Genomic DNA, 13871 nt, shown 5'->3' with positions numbered 1-13871 from the left:
ATATCATTGGCACGTGGTATCTGAACCTGCCCTGAGCATCTCCTAGGTCAACTCTACCTTACGTGCATATCTGCTGCAGTGATAATATAACATTGGAACTTTGAAGACAAAAGGAGGCTGGGCGCAATGCCTCGCATTCTCCTCTGGCCTTAATAGGTGCTCACTAATCAGCATCAGCCCTAACGGTGTACAAGGCTAAACGGATGAGTGTTGCCGCTGTGCGTTGCGATGTGTTTATAGGGTGGTTGCACACTGGTTCCGCTCCGCACCCAAGTACCTGAGTTCGATTCCCAACCACAGGCTAACATCAGTGGTGAATATCTGAACAGATCTTGGGCTTCCCCTAGATCGACTCAGCCTGAAATTATGTCTCTGGTGGAGTGTGTTAACATCGCCACTAGAGAGACAAATGCGGCCGGGCGTGGTGCTGGCTACCCACCTCCTCGTGTGCCGTGTCGGCTTTCAGAGGCATTCGCTAACAGCGCATGCCCCAGCAGTCTGTTACTGCGATATGGGGGGATTTTTGCCTTTGTTGCATAATGTGTGTGGCATGTTTGCGTGCTACTATCGTGATTGTATTGAAGTGTGCGCTGTGGTCACGAGCTTGACGTTGTAGTGAAGTGAGAATGGGGAACGCCTTCATTAGCGAGGGGTCGCAGGGGATTCCCGGGCCTGGCCTGCCATTGGTCCATGGGCCACAGCGAAATGCAGTGACATGCCAATTTCTCGTGTTCTCCGCTCGCAGCGGATGTTGTGATCGCATGCTCGATTAAAACGGCGTAATTGCGTAGCTCACTTGTATTGCCAATTTTATGAACGTTGGTCAAGCGTTTGCCATCTTAGATGGGGTACCAACGAAGTCAAATATTTGGTCTGGCCCCATGCCACAGCAGCTGCAGGGGCCACAGTGTTGCACCGTGCCCATTTCCCCTCGGCATCGGGAGGAGGGAGGGGGGTATGGACAGATGGCGACCCCAGCTGCAAAATTGGATCAAATTATTCCTTGCACCTTAAAATAACCAACCAAGACTGAGGTTTTCTTTGTGGATGTGAAGGGGATATCCTAGGTGGGCAGCCACTACCAGAGTGAAAAAATGACAGGCTCACCTTACAGATGACCAGCCAGTAATCAAGTGGACAGATTAGCTCCACGGTAGATCATTTGGCAAGCACATGTGCTCGCATTCACTTCCCCACCACGGTAGAACTCTTTAGAACTGATTGTTTTTTATTGAGTTTGTTGTCCTACCCCCCACATCCAATTAGCACGGTTGGCGACATACGTTGGCGACAGATCTCCAACATACATACAACCATAGGTGTAGTCCAACTGCTGTTTGTGTTGTTCGAAGCTAGCACGAACCCAGGACGTATGGGATGCGCCCGTGGCTCAACCAGCCCCCTATAGCATTGTGGAGTAAACGGGAGCTGACCCCCTTGCGACGGTTAAAGGCACCCAGGGCCCTCTGCCAGCCGGATCTCTCCAGGTCAGCGGCACAGAATACTGTGTATACTGTATTACCACACTCGGGACGCCACATCCAGTATATCTATCGCTATATGTCTGTGACTACTCGTAACCTGCCTCGTCCATGCAGTGTCTACCAGCGAGACAGAACACATTCAATGAGAAATTAAACCCGGGGGGCGCATGGGGCGAGCACAGAAATGTTGGGAAGCCACACCCTGTAAATGGGTTCCTGGAAAGAATTATATCTAACGTCATCTTGCAAAGCACGCTGACGAGAAGCTTGCGAAACCCATATACTGCAGTGTACTAACTACGATTCACGTTTTTTTTATTTCACCAGGTAAGGCCCACTGAGCTATGTAGCTCTTTTTCAGAAGCGACCTGGCCACAAATGATAGCCCAACGAAGTGGCTCACAACGTGGACATTTATATCAACCAGATACTAGAGGCGCATGTTTCTACCGGAGGACCCGGAGAAAAATCCACGCTACCACGCGGAGACACCGCAAAATCCAAATATACAGTAGGTGTCAGGGTCGGAATTGCACTCACGACCTCCTGTATACCAGGCGAGGCAGTTAACACCTCGACACCGCATAGGTTGATCCTGAATAGATTCTTCCAGCTCACTCCTCTTATCGACACAAAAGCTCAGATAATAGGGAAGACTCGTCACGCCGATTGTTTCTTTTGTGCGGATCGTTTCAAGGGAAATGAAAAGTATCAGATAATAGGTGTACAGATAAGAGGACTTGTAATTGGGGAACCAGGCCATGTGCAATCAGTGGGGTAATGTTACAGGCACTGAAGGATCACCGTAATCAGGTTTGCAACTGCAGATTCCAATGATGCCATTGCAATACTCCAGGTTTCGGTGTGTAATCAGATTACCGCTCGAGCATTCCTTCACCGCTGCTGTCATTAACGCTGCCAAATTATATAACGCAGCACACTCTCGTTGGCCAACGGGCTTGAATGTTCCAGACACTGGCCCTTCAGAACGCAGGGGGCAGCTAAAATATTAACCCCCCCACCCCCGAACCTCCCACCCCCCCACCCCCAGCCACAACTCCACTTTGACAAGTTGCCCTAATTCAGAGCGACAACGAAGAGGTTTATACAACCTAATAACCCACATTCTGTCTTTTTTATTATTATTAACACATAACCTATTGTGGCTTCATTCACTCGCTTGGAAATCCACTTTCGATTCAAAAAGATAAAAGACGTGTCTTCTCCCTAGGGGTGTCTTGTACCGTGTGTTTAATAACTCGTGTAATCCTCCTATTGTCAACACAACCCAGCTTTCTTGGCAATTGCCCTTTTGTGAGTTACGACATTTTCTGGGCACACCCTCCCCCCCCCCCCCTAATTTCATTCAACAATGTACTGTTTCGTCTTTGTCACTTCTGTAACAATGTCATTCGTCGCACTGTCACCGAAGAGGAAGAGACATTTTTTTGGATGCGATGTTCACGGGGATTGAAAAGGGGTGCTCCAACTCGTGCTGTCCAATAGCTTTAGGCGTGCATTGTGAGCATTATGACGCTACTTTAATCGCTGGATCGATGATTCATGAAATTACAAGGCTCGCCAAAGTCTCGATATTCATTGTTAATTCCACGAGGCTCAGAGAGCCGAGCTTGGGCACCCTTGGGGGCATCTTATCAAAGTTGCTGCTTACACAATGGACAACGTGGTTTGATGACTCATGTATGGGTCGACATATTTTTTGGGATATTCATATTATAGATTTGTGTGAAACAGAAAAAAAGTCGGCATAACAATGCATTTCATTTAATAAAGCACATTTCTACAAGGATATTCAAGGCGCTGTGCGTCACACAATAATTTCGCCAAGCGGAGGAAAAGCTAGAAGGCATTAGAGGCGAATCGATGGAACCGAAAACAAGAGGCGAGCTTTTCTATAGCGCCCCACTCACCAAGCAGAAATCCATGACAACACACGGGGCTCGGAAGGCCGCGTGTTGTTCCAAAGGTCTATTCGCATTCAAAGTCCTATTTATTACGATTGGATTCATTACACAGTCACATAGGATCAGCTGTTCACCCCCCCCCACCCCCGCCACCCCCTAATGAATGTTCAAACAATACAAAAAGACCGTTTACACTTTAGTCACATAATTTGGATATTAATTATCTGACCCGTTGTGGAAAATAAACGAAACTTTTTTTTAATTTTACCCGGTAAGAACCACGGAGCTATGTAGCTTTTTTTCCAGAAACGACCTGGCCACAAATGATAGTCCAACGAAGTGGCTTATGATGTGGAGATGTATAGCAAGCCAAATGCTATAACGCGTGTTGATTTTAATTGTGGAGGGGAAAACCGGATGATACAAGAAAATCCACGTGGCCACGGGGAGAGAGAGAACGTGCAAACTCCAAATTTATAGGCGTCAGGGTCGGGATCGAAACCACGACCTCTTGTATGCCAGACGAGGTAGTGAACATCTCGCCACCGTGGAAGGATGGAAGGGAGAGGACCTAAAGACCTGCACGTGGCGAGAGACTGGGAGGGTTAACACTGCGGCACCATAATCACATTTCACCGGCTTTTAAAACTTTACTGAATGCCAACATTTAAACTCTGTGTTCATCATATTCACGAATATGCACGATTTGTATGACGCGACACACAATAAAAAAACAACAACCGAAGTTTGGCACTAAGTGGCAGTGACGTCACAACAGCGCTTGTGCCAGGCTAGGTACACTTTGAGGATGTGACACACAAATACAGCCCCCCCCCCCAAGCCTTAACAGACTGTTGGGGCAAGTGCTGTTAGCGAGTAGCACCTATGAACACCGGCACGGCACACGAGGGGGTGGGCGGCCAGCACCACGCCCGGCCGCCTTTGTCTCCCCAGTGGCGATGTTGACCACACACCGCACCAGGTACTCATTTGAGGTTGAGTCGTCCTAGAGGAGGCCCAGGACCGGTTCAAATTATCGTCACTCGCAATCGGTGGCTGTGAGCGGGAATCGAACTTGGGAGGCCGGGTTCGTAGCGCTAACCACAGGGCCACCGCTGCCCGGTAGTGACAAACAGCAAACCACACCGACACACATAGATCCCGAACTCCCCATACACACGCAACACACAACATCTCACACATCGCCAGCAATGCAAACATCTCCAGCTTCAACTCTATGCACGCCATACAGGAGATCTTTGGGTTTTTTGCCTACATGTACTACATATTTTTCGTAAGAAAGTATGGGAAATTTGCTGTTAGCGAGCACCTATTAAGGTCTGCATGGGGCAAGATGGGGGTTGGGTGAGGCTATTCACCGTGGCCAGCCGCCTCTGTCTCATCCCATTGCTGACATTTACACATTGCACGGAATGAATTGTTTAGAGGGCGGCCCAATGCAGCATAATAGATTGAGATATCACCCGCGACGCGAACCCAGGCTGCCGTGCTCATAGCGCGCTACGCCAACCAAACTAAAACCATTCGTTGTATTTTAGCAGGTAAGGTCCACTGAGAAGCGACCTGGCTGGGACAAATGATAGCTCAACGAAGTGGCTTATCGTCACCACGTGGAGATGTATAGCGAGCCAAATGCTATTAGCGCCGTGATGTCGATTCTGAATGTAGAGGGGGAAACGCCCGGGGCACCCGGAGACAAAATCCACGCAGTGACCACGGGGAGAGAGAGAGAGACACGCAGACTCCAAATATACAGCAGCAGCAGGCATCAGGGTCGGGATCGAACCCACGACCTCCTGCATACCAGGCGAGGTGGTTAACATCTCCTAGCCACCGTGGTGGTGCCTCTACGCCAGTGTTCCCTCACACGCAAACAGAAGCGCAGACACAAGCACCCCCCCCCCCCGCCGCCGCCGCACACACAGAGCCCCCCACCCTACTTGGAGGTGTAATCCCGTCTGACCCAGTTACTCGACCCAGATCTAGGGCACGCAGCCCAAAAAGCATTTTCTCTTATTGTGTCAAGTATAAATATACACGCATCGTCGGGGACGAGTTGCAGTCTGTGTCTCCACTCTGTGTCCCTCTTACGACGTGCGTGTACACGTGTTCATGTGCGTGTACACGTGTTCATGTGCATGTGTGAACATGCGCGTGCGTGTGCATGCGCGTGCGTGGTGAGCAGTGGCGCGGTGGTTAGCGCATCGCGTTACGAACCCACTGACCTGATTTGTATTTCCGACCACGGCTGATGACGTCAGTGGGCGACTGGTATACAGTATAGTGTCTGAATTGGTTTCTGGGCCTCCCCTAGGTCGACTCAGCCTGAAAATGAGTGCCTGGTGCGGTAATGCAAACTTCGCCACTGGGGAGACAAAGGCGGCCGGGCGTGGTGCTGGCCACCCACCCCCTCGTTGTGCCGTTCCTTTCTTCATAGGTGCTGCTCGCTGACAGCACTTGCCTCTACAGTCTGTTAAAGGCTATACGGGGGATCTTTGCCCTTGGTGTCTCTGCGTGTATATTAATATCTGTATTTAAGTCTTTACACTTGTACCTGTAATCATGTGTGCCGTTAGCGAGCACCTATTAACGCCTGCTTACAAGTAGACTCCATGTGTCATTACCTGTCCAGTTTTGCGAGTGCCCATCCGAGGCGTTTCCAACAGCAGTCACCTCCGATGAGCACGGTTGGCTACGTACGGCGCGAAAGAAGTTCAACACACACGCGTAAAGGAGACCGTGCAGTAGTTAGGACGTTGAAGATCGGCGTTCTTCACTCATTTTCAGTGGGGGGGGGGGGGGGGGGGGGGTGGGGGGCACTCTCGCCCTATAAGACATCAGTGTGAGGGCCGCCATACATTTCAAACCATTGAGTTTGATAGCACCACGATGATGGGGGGGTGGGGGGGGGGTGTTTTCCCATTCGTGTATGGTCGCGAGTCTCACTTAAGGCCACTAAGGCCACCAGGGGCCGCCAGTAGCCCCCGAGGAGGGCCTTGCAATGAGGAGCGCTGTTGTAGACGGTACAGACTACTGCTGTGCTGTACAGGGGGCGCCTATTAAAGCCAGCAGCATCAAGATGTTATAGACGAATTGACTTGCTGGCAGGCGGGAGTCTAGCGACTGCCAAGTGGCATCTTTCACGAGACTCCTCTAAAGAGAACCACCTTGACACCGCTGGTTACGAATCACCGGCAAATCCACTCAGCTCCACATCCTCCTGTACCGCATCAGTCCATCTCTTCTTCCAGCCCATGCCACGACCGTTTCGCCCCCTCTATCTGGCCAAACAGAAGCTGCTTGGGCATGCGGTAACTGGGCATGTGGGCTACATGTCCCAGCCACCACATATTTGCATGCTGGATGAACCCAATGATGCGACTCGGTCTATATATTTCCAGTATCTGCGAGTTCCTCCATAATCTCGCCTAAATCATATCAAGATTGATCGTAGACAGGACATCTTTAATGTTTCAGTCGGCATAGGCGTTCTTGTAAATAGGGGTCCATATTTTTGCAAGAATTGAGAAGAGAGGCAATGATTGTGGCCTCAAAGGCTTGGCGCTTCGTGTCAAGCGACAGGCCCAGGCAGTTTCCAGGCAGCGTTATGCAGCCAGAGAAAGGAGCATGCCACTCGACTTATTCAGAATGAGACCTCTGCTTGCAAACTTGACCTGGCCATGAGCACACTGCTCAGACACCGGAACTCCTGCAATTATCTCGACAACCAACTGCTCTACTCATGGAGCGTTGAGGAGGTGGAGCGTTCGATGACAAATATACCCATGAAAGCGTTGAGCTTTATGTAGAGCTGACGGTAAGGTGTCATCTCTTTGCGGCAAGCTGTGTTCAGCATTGGGATATCTTAGATTCTTCACACAATTGTCAGCAATCACCAAGTCATTGTCATACATAACATGCTTAACCGCACAAGGCATCAATCAGGCTCCGACTGTATAAGGCAAACATGTAATAAACCGGCTGAAACGCATCTTAATGACAAGAAACGAATGGGAGATGGTAGTGTAGGGTCGAGCCCTGTTTTGAGAACTTACGCAATCTACAGTTTGGGCTTGAGATGAAAACTCTAACGGTCCGACCATTTGTCTTAAAAGAGGTGGTCACAAAGATGTTACATCGTCGTGGAACCAGTTGACAATTCTGGTGCACTCCAGTGTTCTCAGGGAATGGGGTCTGACTTCTCACCGTGTAGTTTTACTTGGCCCAGCATAATCGGTCTTCCATGAGAAGAGAGATATTTGTCTTCATGGGCTCTCATCTGGTTATAAAGTTCATGCATGCGTGCGTGCAACGGGTCAGGGATGCACCCAAACTCTTGGATGCTTGATAGTATTGTTGGTCATGACCCGGTCGATCAAGGTGTAGTTCCTGTTAAAATTTTCTACGCTTCTGTAGCGGACAGACAATATGGTGTTAATACCAGAACGCTCCTACCTGAACCCAATTCGAGGATTATGCATCATTCTCAGCGTGCCTGGGAATACGATGTTAATTCATGCCTGCCAGGATGTTTAATAGTACGCCGAGGAGTGAGATGCCCCGGCAGTTGCTCCAATTAGTGGGGTCTCCTTCTTATAAAGGGGGAACTTGTCATGTGGTCCAAATTGCTGTGATGTAATGCCCGCACACATTTTCCACACTCCAACACAAAGATCCCCCATGCAGCCCTTAATAGACTGCTGGGGCATTTGCTGTTAGCGAGCGCCTATGAAGGCCGGCACGGCATACGAGGGGGTGGGTGGCCAGCAACCACGCACGACCGCATTTGTCTGCCAAGTGGCGATGTTTACACATTGCACCAGGCGCTCATTTGAGGCTGAGTCGACCTAGAGGAGGCCCAGTTTCAGATAATCGTCAATGGTGTTGGCCGTGAGCGGGAATCGAACCCGGGGAGTTGGGTTCGTAGCGCAGCGTAGCGCTAACCGCTGCACAACCGCTCCCCGCGCTCCCATCCACATACTGAGACACACTCTAAAAAAAACCTCTACAACGAAGCGTCGTTTTGGGCACTTGCCTTCTCCATAACTCCTAAATAGAAAAGCCGGAGATATGGAGTGAATCTTGTTCGGAAACAGCACTACTTTATATCTATACCACAGGGGCCCTGATATAAATCTGTAAAAAAAATTCACTGCAAATTGACAGTCTTAAATTCAATCTTGACTTAAAGCTTTCGTGACTGCAGGATATTCTTATTCTTTGGGTCTTTCGGTAAAGCCACGTTGATAGAAAAAAATATCAAAATAATAACAATATCACGACGTTTCGATCGCAACACAAGCAATCGTCTTCAGGTGAAAAAAGAGGGTAAAATCTGCCGAGGCAGGCTGTTTATAAAGGTTTAGAGATGGGCGGGGCAGCTAATGTTAATGTAGGAGAGGTCTCCGGAACCTGCAGTCGGTCTACACCAATCAAAGAGCTGCCAATGTGGGGGAGCAACTACGTAGCTGTAGGGGGTGGCCATTGTGTTGTGAGATATTATCAAACGTTTTGGTTCAATCGGTAAAGTCGCGTAGGTCGAAAAAATAATGATAGATTACGACGTTTCGATCGCAACACAAGCAGTCGTCTTCAGGTGGGAGAGACTTTACCGAAAGAACCAAAGACTATGGATTCCTGCAGTCACGAAAGTTTCAAATCAAGATTGAGATGAACATGTCAATGTAAGACATTTGAAGCTCAGACAGCGCAGTGACCACACGGAGGTGGAAAAGAATGGCAAGCCGCCATTAAATAAAATTAGTATTCAAACAAAAGTCTTAAATTAGTATTGAAACAAAAGTCTTAAGTTAGTACTCTTTGTTTTTTTTTCGGTAAAGTCACGTAGGTTGAATAAAAATAAATAAATGAAAACAACTAAATTAAATCACGACGTTTCGGAGGCAACACAAGCTTCCGTCTTCAGGTAGAACAGTCACAGCAGAATAGCTGTATCAAGTGGAGAGCTCTGAGACAACCGAGATTATATACAGGTTAAGGGGGGGGAGGAGCCAAGAAGGGACGTGGGTGGGGGAGAAGGGCTGAGTTAAGGGGGTGGGGAGGAGCCAAGAAGGGACGTGGGTGGGGGAGGAGGGCTGAGTTAAGTCGCCTTTTGTTATACTGCAGGAGAGATGCACAAGTACATACAACCCACTGAAAGCAATGGAAATGGCTGTACAATAATAAGGCAGCTAAACTTTGACTTGGTTTATAACATCTTTCCAATGGTTGCTCAATTTGAAACCATCCTCTCGGTTGAAGTTGCGTCTATGTTTGTATATCTGGATGGCTTCATGGACACATCTTTGGTAATAACCGGGAGGTTTCCATAGTACTTTGGTATCGGAGAAAACAATGTCATGAGAACCCGCTGTGCTGAGACAATGATCAGCCACGGCCGAAGAATCCGTTCTGCCGTGTTTCAAATCTGATTTGTGCTCGCGAATTCGGTCAGAAATATGTCGTTTCGTCTCCCCGATATAGCAGTCACCGCAGGTACAACTCAATTTGTAAACACCGGGGTACTGTAAGTCAGGAATGACATCCTTTACGGATGGGATCAGATCACAGAGTTTGTGTACTGTATTGAACCAGACCTGAAGCTTGTGTTTGTTTAGAATTTTGGAAATATATTTGGTAACGCCTGCTATGTATGGTAACGTGATGATTTTGATCGGAGTATCAGGTGGTTGTTTCTGTATGGTGGGAGAAACAGCTTTGCGGATAGTACGGTCAGAGTATCCGTTCATCTTGAGGGCCAGATGTACATGTTTTAATTCACTGGACAGGTGGTGTTGGTCAGAAATGCAATGAGCCCTATAGGTGGTGGTGGGAATCAGGCTTCAAGTAGGAGTCTGTGTGGGTGGACTTCCTGTAAACAGAATGTCCCAAAGAGCCATCAGTCCTCCTCTCAAACAGAACATCCAAGAATGGCAGCTTGCCATCTTTCTCCACTTCCATGGTGAATTTGATGGATCGGTGTCTGGAATTGATGTGGTCTTGGAAATGGTTCAATGCTGGGAGGCCATGTGGACAAATGACGAAAGTGTCATCCACATATCTCTTCCATAGGGAAGGACGAAGAGTGGATGTCTGGATGGCGTCTGATTCAAATTTCTCCATGAAAACATTGGCTATCACTGGTGACAAGGGGGAACCCATAGGGGTACCCTCATTTTGTTTGTAGAAGGTACCATTCCAGGAAAAGTAAGTGTTGGTGAGGCAGTGCCTAACCAGCGCAGGAACATCAGGGTTCAGGCCATGTTGGACAAAATCTTCAATTATTGTTATGATGTCAGGCACTGGGACCTTGGTGAACAGAGAGACCACATCAAAGCTGACGAGGATATCGTCAGAAGACAGTACAATTAGTATTCAAACAGTTATCCATTCGGTGATATCAACGGACACACATTTTGATTTAACAATCAGGCATGTATGCATGAACTCGTTTTATATATTTAAAAAAAAAGATCAACATTTGCTGACACATTGCATCGTCTCGTGCTCGTCTGATTCATTCCCTCCCTCTCTTGTCGCCGTCGTCGTCGACGGCAGTGAACGAAAAACCGCGCGCGTTGCAAACGACACAAATTGATGGCAACAAACGATAGACGTGCAACGATGGTGTCACACGGGCGAGACACGACACCGGGAGGGGATGACACATATACTACGTGCGCCGTGACACACTTTCTACAGTAAATTCACCCCGTTAAGCCCTTCGCACGTAATTCTTAGAAGTTCCACATAATAACTTCACGTAACCACGCGTCTCATCTCCGCCCGGCTAACCCAAATCTTCACACCCGCCCGCCCGCCTGCACGCGCACACACACAGACAAATATCCCCCCGTGTAGCCTTAACAGACTGTTGGGGCAAGTGCTGTTAGCGAGCACCTATGAGGGCGGGCACGGCACACGAGATGGGTGGCCAGCACCACGCCCGGCCGCCTTTGTGTCCCTAGTGACGATGTTTACACACAGCACCAGGTATCTATTCGAGGCTGAGTCTACCTATGGGAGGCCCAGTACCGGTTTAGAAAATCGTCACCGGTGGTGTTGGTCGCCGTGAGCGGGGATCAAACTCGGGTCGCCGGGTTCGTAGCGCAGTGCGATAACCACTGCGCCACCGCTCCACGCACGTAAACACAAAGATCCCCCGTGTAGCCTTAACAGACTGTTGGGACAAGTGCTGTTAGCGAGCACCTATGAAGGCCTGAATGGCACAAGAGGAGGCGGGTGGCCTGCACCACGCCCGGCCGCCTTTGTCTCCCCAGTGAAGATGACTGCACACCACACCAGGTACCTAATCCAAGTTGAGTCGATCTAGGAGATATTCATGACCAGTTCAGATAATCTCGGGTCGCCGGAATCGGAGCACAGTGCAAAAAGCCACTGCACCAGCGCTCCACGCACGCACAAACACAAAGGTCCCCCGTTCATAGTTCATAGTTCCATTTATTTGGTATAGCCCTGTGAGCCATTCGGCTCTTGAATCGGGTGCAACCGCAACAAACAAAAAACAAAAACATGAACAAGAAAACATCTTAAAGTGATTATGTGACTGTGCAAACAGAAAATCCAGGGAAGCCTTATCAGACTGTTGAAGCTAATGCTGGTAGCGAGCACCTATGGTGGCCTACACATACACACGCACACACACTGTGGGGTCCTCTGTTAGTGGGAGTGGATGTGTCACTCTGCCTTTCGTTAAGTCTGCCGCTGGATTTCACTAAGCTGTTTGTGCTATATGTAGGGAAATAAGTGCCACTTTGCTGAGTTAAAAACAATGTGTGGAAAATCTATTATAAAATAAAATGGACACCTTTTTATAAACGCATCCAAGGATCTATATTTACAACTCATTATTCTAATGGATTTAGGGTTCAGTGAGGAATAATGACAATTCACTTATTTTTTATTCAAGGAGAGTGATCTTGCCGACCTATTGCATGCGGCTTCGTCTATTTGCATCTCAAGGACGTTGGCGATCCACGGCCCCTCCATCCATGAGTTTTGTCCACGATTTTTTAACTCAAGAACATCTTGTGGGAACTATAATTGTCCCAGCCAAAAACATGAAATTCAGTCTATTTTTTTTTCCTCATTGCACGGCCCTCCTTCCGTTAAGTTTTGTCCACGATTTTTATTAAAGAACTTTGCATCGGATACCCCCGGTTGCGCCAAAATTGTAAAAAAATTGCTGATGAACTTCATTCACTGTTGGAACCTCCTTTGCCAGTAGCAAAATATATTAATTGTTTTTTTTACCCTTTTATCTGGCAACAAAACTGACACCTTTTTTAAAAAGGAGTCATGTTTGCATTGACCACAATACCTGCTGTCGGAATGTAAACAAAAAACATAACTATGATAATGTATGCACTGTCCTTGGCGTCTTCTGGTCCAACACCATGTGAGACGAGGCTCTAAAGAAAGCTGTCTCGGGTGTGGACCAATCAATTTTAAGGACAGTGCATACATTATCAGAGTTATGTTTTTTGTTTGCATTCCGACCGCAGGTATTGTGGTCAATGCAAACATGACTCCTTTTTTTTAAAAGGTGTCAGTTTTGTTGCCAGATAAAAGGGTAAAAAACAATAATCATTTTCATTCACTGTCTTCCCTGGCTTCCTGTGGTACCTATAATTGTCGCAGCCAGAAACATTAAATTCAGTCTCTAGTTTTCTCATTTCATGTCCAGGAAATTATACAGTAACTTGCTTTTCTGAACCGAGGTCAAGTTGGTGTGGAGCGTAACCATCGGCATTGGGGGAGACAAAGTCGGTCGAGTGTGATGCTAACCACACCACAACGACACGTGCCGTACTCTCCTTTTGCTCACCGCTTGCTCACCGCAGTTGCTCCGACAGTCGCTTTAGAGGCTCTGCTGGGGATCTTTGTCCACACGTGGTGTTCTCTGTGTTCGTGTCCGTGTGACTGAATAACGAGCAGCTCCTTACCACGCAGCGGAGTAAGACTCTGGCGTGGTTGGTGCGGGTCAGGGGTCGGCATCCTACGACGCCGCAGCCGCATGCGGTTCTTTAAGGACTCCTTCGAAACGTTTCTTGTTACGGACAAAAACAAGGATCCCCCCCGTATAGCCTTAACAGAGTGTTCGGTAATTGCTGTAAGGGAGCACCTGTGAAGGCCGGAAAAGGCACACGAGGAGATGTTGTGGCCACCTCGCCCGGCCGCCTTTGTCTCCCCAGTGGTGATGTTTGCATTACTGCACCAGGCTCTAACTTTGAGGCTGAGTCGACCCAGAGAAGGCTCAGGACCGTTTCAGATAATTGTCACCGGTATTGATGGCCGTGAGCAAGAATCAAACTCGGGCCGCCGGGTTCCTAGCGCAGCGCGTTAACCGCTACACTACCGCTCCCCACTTATTAAGCACCACCGTCTCATATTGACGTGCATTGGGGCTCTTAAAACATTG

Source organism: Petromyzon marinus, chromosome 1, assembly GCF_048934315.1.
Source record: "Petromyzon marinus isolate PM22_M1 ecotype Great Lakes invasive population chromosome 1, UKy_Petmar_22M1.pri1.0, whole genome shotgun sequence".
Lineage (NCBI taxonomy): Eukaryota > Metazoa > Chordata > Hyperoartia > Petromyzontiformes > Petromyzontidae > Petromyzon > Petromyzon marinus.
The sequence above is the reverse complement of the archived record's forward strand: the minus strand, read 5'-3'. Positions refer to the sequence as shown.